A 10,229-nucleotide genomic window follows, 5' to 3' on the forward strand; every position below is an offset into this window, starting at 1 on the left:
TACTCTTTTACAACGAATGACAGAATTGACCGTAACTTTATAACGCCCCCATGGATGATAGGGCGAGCATGTGTGGTATGATGGGGAGTCAAATGAGTCAAGCGTCCTAACCATATGGCCATGCCGGGACTGAAACATTATGTAATAAATATATGTATGTGTTAAATAAATATAAATTAAAGAAATGTTATTAAAAGGTATATTTTATATCCCACATTATAACCTGTTCCCTGGGGATCCCTTTAATTGGTACAGTGTGTTTTATTTTTGTTTTGTTTATGACAAACTAACATTAGTTAGTGGTTTGGATTTGCTGTGTTTTTTATTATATATGTAAAACGGCTCGTTTGGGTTGAGAAAATTTTTTTACGTAGAGGAGTGAACAATGTTTCGACCTTCTTCGGTCATCGTCAGGTTCACAAAGAAAGAGAGATAACTGGCCGGAAGCTGACCACATGTTTGAAAGGGGTTGTGTAATGAGTAACGGAATGTAGAGGGCGGGCTTAGATGTTCAATATACAATTTTGTTTTTTATTTTCTTAATTATTATTTATTATATTATATTTTAATATAGATATAAAGGTGTTCCTTTGTATTGGATTATTTTGAGCTTAAGTTGTTGTATAAGTAAGGCTTCTTTAATTTTGCGTTTGTTTATGTTTGTTTCTTTATTGAGTATTTGAGTGTTTTCTATGGTTATGTTGTGTTTATTTGACTTACAGTGTTCGAAAACGTGTGAAGGTGACTTTTTATGTTATTTAAATCTGGTTTCCATTTGTCTACTTGTTTCTCCAATATAGAAGTCGTGGCAGTTATCACATTGTGTTTTATAAATAATGTTGGTGTGATGTTTGTCAGTGTAGTTTTTACATAGTATAGACCTCAGTTTTGTGCCTGGTTTTTGAATAAATTTGGTATTAACTGGAATGTCATATTTTGTTAGTAGTTTTTGCCAAATGTTGGTTATTTTTCTGCTGATGTCGGGAGTATATGGTATGCAGCAGAATATGGTTTCGTGATTTTTTGATTCGTGAGATATATTTACTTTTGTTGGTTGATTTTGCTTTCTGTCTAGGTGTGTGCGTATAATGTTTTCTACAGTTTGTGGAGGAAACTTATTGATGTTGAAGAAGTATTGTTTTATTTTGTGTAATTCATCGTTAATTTTATCTGGTGAGCATAGTTTTATGGCTGTATTTATTTGGTTTCTTAGTATGTTGAGTTTTTGTTTTATTTCATGTGCTGAGTCCCAAGAAATGTATAGTCCAGTATAGGTGATTTTTCGGTGGATATCTGTTTTAAATTGTGTATCGGTTCTTGTAATTTTGAGGTTAAGAAATAATATTTGATTGCTTCCTTCTTGTTCACATGTGAAGTTAATGTTGGGATGTATAGAGTTAATGTGATTGAAAAAAAGTAGTGTGTGTTCTGTAGATGTGAATCCCGCAATCGTGTCGTCTACATATCTGTACCAGTATAGTGGTGGATGTAATGCTGTGTTAATTGCTTGTGTTTCAACTTGTGTCATAAAAATATTGGCTAGAACTGGTGATACTGGGTTGCCCATGCTTAGGCCATTTGTTTGTATATAGTTGTGGTTGTTGAACATGAAGTTTGTCTTCATCGTGGTGAATTCTATGAGGGTTGCTAATTGGTTGCTGGGAATGTCTATAGATGGGTTAGGGTCTCGGATATAGAGTTCTAAGGCTATCTTGCAGGCTTCAGCGGTTGGAACTTCTGTAAAGAGGGATATAACATCGAAACTGGCCATTAAGGCTTTATGATTAAGTTGATTTAGATTAGACTTGAAACTAAAAGAGTCTTTGATGAATGAGCTGGCTGATGTTACATATTTGGAGAATGCCCATGCTATGTATTTACCAAGATTGTAATTAAACGATTCATATGTGGACATTATTGGTCGTAATGGACAATCTGGTTTATGAGGTTTGGGGATGCCGTATATTTATGGTATGCGTGAGTCAGTTTTGCGTAGGTAGGAATAAAGTATTTGTGAAACTGTGTTGGCTTTTTTTCATTTTTAGTAGTATTTTGTTTAGTTGCGTTTCGTGTGTCTTTGTTAGATTTGTGTGTATTGGTTTAAATTTGTCAGTGTCTGATAGGATGTTCTTCATTTTTTGATTGTATTCATTCGTATTCATTATGACTATAGCGTTACCTGGTTTGGTTTTTTTTTGGAATTTTACACAAAGCTACTCGAGGGCTATCTGTGCTAGCCGTCCCTAATTTAGCAGTGTAAGACTAGAGGGAAGGCAGCTAGTCATCACCACCCACCGCTAACTCTCGGGCTACTCTTTTACCAACGAATGGTGGGATTGACCGTCACATTATAACGCCCCCACGGCTGGGAGGGTGAGCATGTTTGACGCGAACCCGCGACCCTCAGATTACGAAGCGCACGCCTTAACGTGCTAGGCCATGTCAGGCCTATAGCGTTACCTTTATCTGCTTTTAGAATTTTTATGTTTTTGTCTTGTTTTAAGTTTTTAATGAAATTAACGTCTCTTTTTGTGAGATTATTTTTAACTTTCTGTTTTGTGAGAAAATTCTTTGGAAAAATCGTTTAAGATGTTTTTATTGGAGAAACAAGTAGAAAAATGGAAACCAGATTTAAAGAACATAAAAAGTCACCTTCACACGTTTTCGAACACTGTAAGTCAAATAAACACAACATAACCATAGAAAACACTCAAATATTCAATAAAGAAAGAAACATAAACAAACGCAAAATTAAAGAAGCCTTTCTTATACAAAACATATTAAGCCCAAAGTAAACCAATACAAAGGAACACCTTTATATCTATATTAAAATATAATATAGTTAGTTAGTTAGTTATCACCATTAGATTCCATCTAGGAACATAGGGCCGAAATCGCTTGCGGATTCTTCAACAAGTATTTAAGTAAGTAGGTTGTTAGCCCACCGAGCCGTCCCTAATTTAGCAGTGTAAGACTAGAGGGAAGGCAGCTAGTCATCACCACCCACCGCCAACTCTTGGGCTATTCTTTTACCAACGAATAGTGGGATTGACTGCACATTATAACGTCCCCACGGCTGGGAGGGCGAGCATGTTTGGCGCGACGCGGGCGCGAACCCGCGAATTACGAGTCGCACGCCTTACGCGCTAGGCCATGCCAGGCCAAAATATAATATAATAAATAATAATTTAAAAAAATATATATATATAAAATTGTATATTCCACATCTAAGCTCGTTCTCTACACTCCGTCACTTATTACACAATCCCTTTTAAACATGTGGTTAGCTTCTAGTCAGTTACCTCTCTCTTTCTTTATGAACCTGACGGTGGTCGAAGAATGTCGAAACGTTGTTCACTCTTCTACGTAAAAAATTTTCTGAACCCAAACGAGCCGTTTTTACATATATATTTCTCTGCAAGTGGGTTTTCTCGACATCACTGATTATTGTTTCATCACGGCGATTGTACGAGAAGTGTAAGTCTTTGTGTTTTTTGTACTTACCTGTTACCATTGTGTCTGAACTAACATACCTTACAACACTATTAACAGTACACGCTCATACGATCGTTAAGAAACTAAGAAAGTTAAACCAAAGAAATATCAAAATAAGAAATGACATCTATTTCATTCAACAATGTAGAAAAGAACAACTAACCCCTACTTTTGTAAAGGTAAAACTATCAACAAATTTTAATACATACACAAACATTATCCAAAATTTACAGAAAAAACTACTTAAAACTATGTTGAACACAAAATACAAAGAACTATATGACTTACAAAAAAAAAAAATGAACCTAGACCATCAACTGGCATGCTCCAGAGGTTTACGGACTTATACAACGAAACATAAACCAAATCAACACTAGGAATGACAGAGACAAAAAGATCTGCCACAACATAAAACTAGAAAAACTAAGATGCAAACAACAGAAAAGACATCAACATGACAAACCGTTGACTAACCTCATAATTAACAGATCCGACCGACAATTAAACACAGACTAGGTACATTTACTTAACAAAGGACTCAACTTCGCAATAGCACCTAGAAACATTCCAACCTTAGAAATAAAAACATGTTTAGAAGATCTAGCCCTGCAGGAGACTTGTGCTACTTTCCACAGAAAATAAAAACAAGAAAACAACCAACAGAAGGAAGACAACTTAGACAATTTTATTGACATCCAACAGCCAAACTTCCCAGGTAAAATTAAAAATTTATATTTCCCAGAAACACCTAAAAACAACATCTTAAAGTGGGCGGTGATGACTAGTTGTCTTCTCTCTAGTCTTACGCTGTTAAATTAGGGACGGTTAGCGCAGATTGTCCTTGTGTAGCTTTACGCGAAATTAAAAAAACAAACAAACCAAACCTCTGACTGGTTATATAATTTATTATCTTAACTCAAAAACAAGCCGAAAAACTACAACAAATTAAACAACAAAAAAGGATGCATCAACTGAAAAGATCCAAGGGTACAAGCTACAATGTGGAATTATAAAATGTACCATAGGTTTTGGAGGTGACTAAGAATAGCGGTAGGGATACACTGTCTATCAGTCTTAACCTCCATTCGCCAGTCTCACATAAGAAATAAAGAATAGCAATAGATATAGAATTAGAAATAAAGTGGTTCATCTGAACTAATTTGTATCTTAATAACTAATATATCATTAAAAATAATCCTACATTACACTTAATTGTCAAAACTGCTGTTTATCATCCACTGCACTCAACAATATCACATATGTGTTTCAAGAGATCACGCTTTCCAAAGTTATTGTTTAGCATCTAAACTGAATCTCAGTTGCGTTTGAGCTTAATATCTCAAAAAAAGAACAACTTTCATATCACTTCATAACTTCTCAAATCTATAAAGTAGACCATTATTTATAACATACTAAAAGTTCATAATTTCATCGATGGAATATATGGTAATGAAATATATTGCATTTAAAGCTGCATCTGGGTTTTAATAATACCCCATTATTAGGACATGTATTTCCTGTATAATATTTCATCTTGTTCTCTGGATGCTGTAAGAATTATTCACATTAATAACATGTTAATTATTTCAAGATACCAAATGCAGCAAATAAGAACAGTCTAGAATGACATTGCTGAATCAGAAACTTTTATCAGCTTCAGAGATGTATGAATTTAGTCAAAATGAAAGTAACTGTGCTTTCATTTATGGGAAAACATGATAGTACTTCTTTTTATAATTAGCATGGTTTTTTAAGACTCTTATATCATGTCGATATCAAAGGAAGCCCATTTTGGACTTAATGAGGTCAAATTCTAATTATATACTGATCAATGATTTGGAAAGGAAAGTAACTGCACATTCTCTCAACAAGGTCATTTTCATAATCCCTAAATAGGTTCAAAGGCGCCCCTTCCTTCTCGATTTTGTTCCGTGTTGTCACATCTACAAATATTCAGCGGCCACTTTAAAGGTAGCAGCAGCCTCATTAATGAATTAATAACTTATAACAATGGAAGCAGACAAGATTTTTGTGAGAATACCATTCTCTTGAGAGGTTTGATACGTAGGACAGATTAAGGTGGAGGGTTAATGAGTACAATAAGAACGTAGGAAAAAAGAGAGATGAACTATATAATGAGTACCCTAACACAAGAGAAAGGCCCATTCTGAGCTGAAGATTTGTGTTTATTGGGGAAAAGCACATGCAGTAAGTGATCTTCTACCAATGCGAAGTTAGATATCCGAAAGTTTCCCGTGAAAAACTGAAAACCGATAATTTTTATCGATTCGAGTTCGAATGCCAGTTCCTTTATGTTATTTCAGTTGAAGTTTCTGGAACTTTTTCGATTTGATTTTTTGCCGATTTTGTTTCATGAAAAAGTATCAATTTTATCGAATTCGATTCTGTTTCACATCCCTGGCTTGTATATAAAAAAAAAATTGTGTATCAATCCTGTTGTCAAACACCATAAATTTGATACATATTAATATTTAATTAACTTCTAATTTCAAATTTATGGTTATTTGAATTAGTGATACGTAATGCAAATAACATAATAAATCGAAACCCTTGTCCAAAATAAATTATATTACGTCGCATAATTAATTGGGAGCTCGTGTTCAACATCCGAAACAAAGTCAAAATTTGAAATAAATTAAAATTCAGATAATGATACAATTTATATTTATTAGTGCCAGCAATATTTGATCATGTCTGATTTCACTATGTAACACAAATTTTGTTCCTGGATAGTATGTGTTACTTCTTAATTGCTTATGTTGTAAAGGTACAGAAAATGGCCATTATTCCCCTCAAACTTTGCTTTTGTGACATGAATAATGAAATTTAGAAATTAACCTATCTTTTATGACAAAACGGGCAAATTTGCAACTTTTCATTTACATAAGGTCTGAATAAAACAACATATGAATCAATATTTACATGTATTTATACTAAAGTTATACAAAAATGAACAAAAATGTTTAGAAGTGAGTAGTTTTCGAGATGGCTCCGCATGGCCAAGCGTGTTAAGGCGTGCGACTCGTAATCTGAGGGTCACGGGTTCGCATCCCCGTCGCGCCAAACATGCTCGCCCTTTCAGCCGTGGGGCGTTATAATGTGACGGTCAATCCCACTCTTCGTTGGTAAAAGAGTAGCCCAAGAGTTGGCGGTGGGTGGTGATGACTAGCTGCCTTCCTTCTAGTCTTACACTGCTAAATTAGGGACGGCTAGCACAGTAGCTTTGCGCGAAATTCCAAAAAAAAAGTTTTCGAGATTTGCAACTGTAATGTAAATCACTTTCAGGTATCAGCCCATCATGTTTTCGTTCTACGTTCCTTGGTAGCGGAGTTCAAAGTCCAGTATATCTTGGTGGAAGCGCTCGCCTTACTCCTCTGAGCATGCTCCCATGTTCTCCTTGAATTTATCAAGATGAGAGTCAAGGATATGGACTTTCAGGGACATCCTGTAGCCCATTTTGTCGTAGTTCTTCACCAGAGCCTCAACCACTTCCACATAATTTTCGGCCTTGTGATTGCCCAAGAAGTCCTAAACCACTGTGAGAAAGCTGCCCCAAGCTTTTTTCCTTCTACTGAGCTTCTTAGGGAATTCTGTACACTCCAAGATTTTCTTTATTTGTGGACCAGTGCAGACACCATCTTTGATCTATGTCTCAGACAGCTTAGGGAAGAAGTCTCGAAGGCACTTGAAGGCTACAGACTCCTTATAAAGAGCTGTGACAAATTGTTTCATAAGATCCAATTTTATGTGCAATAGTGGGAACACCATCTTCTGGAAGTCCACTAGTGGCTTACACTAAACATTGTGTCTCCCCACAGAGAACCTCCCAGCCATACTTATCCTACTTTAAGGCTTCTAGCAAGGCCTTGACGCTGTTGTAATCTTCTTTGAGGTGCACTGAATGAGCCAGGGGAAGAGACGGATACTTATTTCCGTTATGAAACAGCACAGTTTTGAGGCTTCAGGATGAGCTATCAATGAACAGGCGCCACTCGTTCGAGTTACAGATAATTCCAATTGCTTTGTACAAACTGGATGCATTGTGACAGAAGGAGCTTGACGAGTGAAGGAGTTTGAGAAATGTTGGTGACTCTTCCTCTGACTTGCAACTTGTACACTTTCATCTAACAAATCCCTGAGCCTAGATGTCAAAAGCTCGGCATTCGACTTTGCTAGACCAAGATCTCTGGAATGTTCTGGAGAATGGATAAATTTGAATATTTCATTACCCAGGTCACAAAAGCAAATCTGAAGAGAAAAATAGGTCTTTTCCATTTACTTTAAGCATAAGCAACTGGGAAATAACACCTTCTGCCCAGAAACAAGAAAAAGTAAAAATTTTGTTATATAGTGTTATTAAGGTTTTCTTTAATCATCCTCCCTTAAAGAATTGAAAAATATAATCAAAGTGAACTGCTTGAAACTGCCAAAAGTTTAGAATTAATAGATAAAAAAATCAATGAAAAATGAATTAAAAAGTGTAGTTGAAATATTAGTCAATGATAATATGTTGTCTGAGAAAGAATTATGGAAATACTCTAGTGCCTTCACTAGTCAACCAGAGTTGAGTAAAATAATAAGTTAGAAATCTAATTAAAAACAAAACAAATTGAACTCTAACTAACCCGCATTGAAACTCAAAAAGAGCAAGTCATATTGAAGCAGAGAGAGAGAAAGTAAACGTCTCGAGGCCGAATAAGTCCTTATTGAAGCCAAGCAAGAAATTAGGCTGAAAGAAACTGAAATTAGACTCAATTTCGATCGACCAAAGCAAAATGAAAATTAAGTTGATAAATAGTGCCAACATTTCAAGAAAGTTGCCCAAACCGTGGAATGGCCTACCATAAAATGGTGATTATTATTACAGTGTTTTGACTGTCAAAGTCCAAGAAGCTTATGTTGCTATCTCTCTAGAAGATTGTACAGATTATAATAAGGCTAAAACAGCTATCCTAAAAGCATACCAGAGGCTTATCACCAAATGTTTCGAGGTTATCTCAAGCAAAATACTCAGACTTATATGGAATTCGTCAATGAAAAAGTGGTTTATTTTGATCGATGGTGTAATTCTATACATACTGATAATTTTCGACAAATTAAGACACTTTTGTTTAATTGAGGAATTGTTAACCTCTAAACTTATTTGGATAAAAAGAAAGTTGAAACATTACAGGAAGTAGCTTCTCTTTCTGATGATTACACTTTAACACATAAAACGACTTTTCATAAAAACAAATTTTTGACATCTCGGGAAAAAACCAGAATCTGTCCAATCCTTTAAAGTTGAGATTTTTTTTTTTTTTAAAGTCCAGCTTCTATGGCTCGAAATATTCAGACAATCATGATTAAACTTTATCAAAATCGTCAAAGCCTGCCTGTTACTTTTGTAAAAAGCTTGGTCATGTTATGTGCGATTGTTGGAGTTTAGAAAAGAAAAGGAGGCAACACCGAGTGCATTTGTGCCCACATATGAAAGTAGTTTCACCAGATCATCTGATGTGGTTGATTTGGTCACTGATAAAAAGTTAATGTAGTTAGGGAGAAATTGAAACCTTCTGTGTCTGTTGGTTCTGTGTATTTGACAAATAACACTGTTAATCCCACACCCACACGCATTTTAAGAAACGCTGGAACCACTCAGTCACTATTTCTAGAAAGTGTATTGGCTTTAGAATGGAGTTTTGCCGCTGGTGAGTCTGTTATTGCTCAAGTTATTGAGGGTTGCTTTGTTAATATTCCTCTTCATCATATTTATTTAACATAATTTCTAGTTTTGGGACCAGTTGTGGTTGGAGTAAGACTTAGTCTGTCAATTAAGGGTTTATCATTATTGTTGGGAAACGATTTAGCTGAGGAAAGAGTTGCTGCCGAACCCAAAGAAGTTAGTGAGCTGATCACTGTTTCATTTAAAATAACGATGTTGTCATTGAGGATAATCCAGACGTGTTTCCCTCGTGTGCTGTAATTCGCGCTTAGGCTGAGAAATTAAGCTAAAACAAATGCCAGACATGTTCAGAGGATGATATTATGGATTTGTCTTAAGACATTTTGTGGGTCCGATGGGGATCTCGTGAATAATTGTCCTACTGACAATTCATTGGTGGGTTACAACAATTAACGTAAGGAATCTGGTTTACCTTCTGAAGTTCATTTTTCTAGAAGTATCACTAAGCAAGAAAGGAATCTACAGATCTCTTTATTATTTAAATATGCATTCCTAAAAGATAAACTGGAAAGTTCCAAACAGTTAGCTTTTCAAAAATGGTGTGCTCGTGCGAAAATCGAGACCACAAAATATACCAGCTTCAGACTTGGTTGTAGTTTATAAAATTGGTGATGACGAAAAACCCACTTGAAGTAAAAACGTATCTCAAGACGGCTGATATGGGTACTAAAAGTTTTATTAAAATAAAGTAAAGAACAACTTTATTTTGATAAAAGTGTTGATACCATACCAGCCAACTTGAGATATAGTTTATCAAATTGTTGTTCCAAAAGTATATCATTCTGAAATATTAAAAATTGCCCATAAACTTCTTATTGGAGGGCACCAAGCTATCAACAAGACATATAACAAGATTATGAAACATTTTAGGTTCAAGATGTTTTCCAGTTTTGTAAAATGTATCATACCTGTCAATTGGTCGGAAGATCTAACCTGAAAATTTCTGTCGCTTCTTTGTCGGTTCTTCCCAATTTTCGAAGAACCCTTC

This window comes from Tachypleus tridentatus, chromosome 10, assembly GCF_004210375.1.
Source record: "Tachypleus tridentatus isolate NWPU-2018 chromosome 10, ASM421037v1, whole genome shotgun sequence".
Classification (NCBI taxonomy): Eukaryota; Metazoa; Arthropoda; class Merostomata; order Xiphosura; family Limulidae; genus Tachypleus; species Tachypleus tridentatus.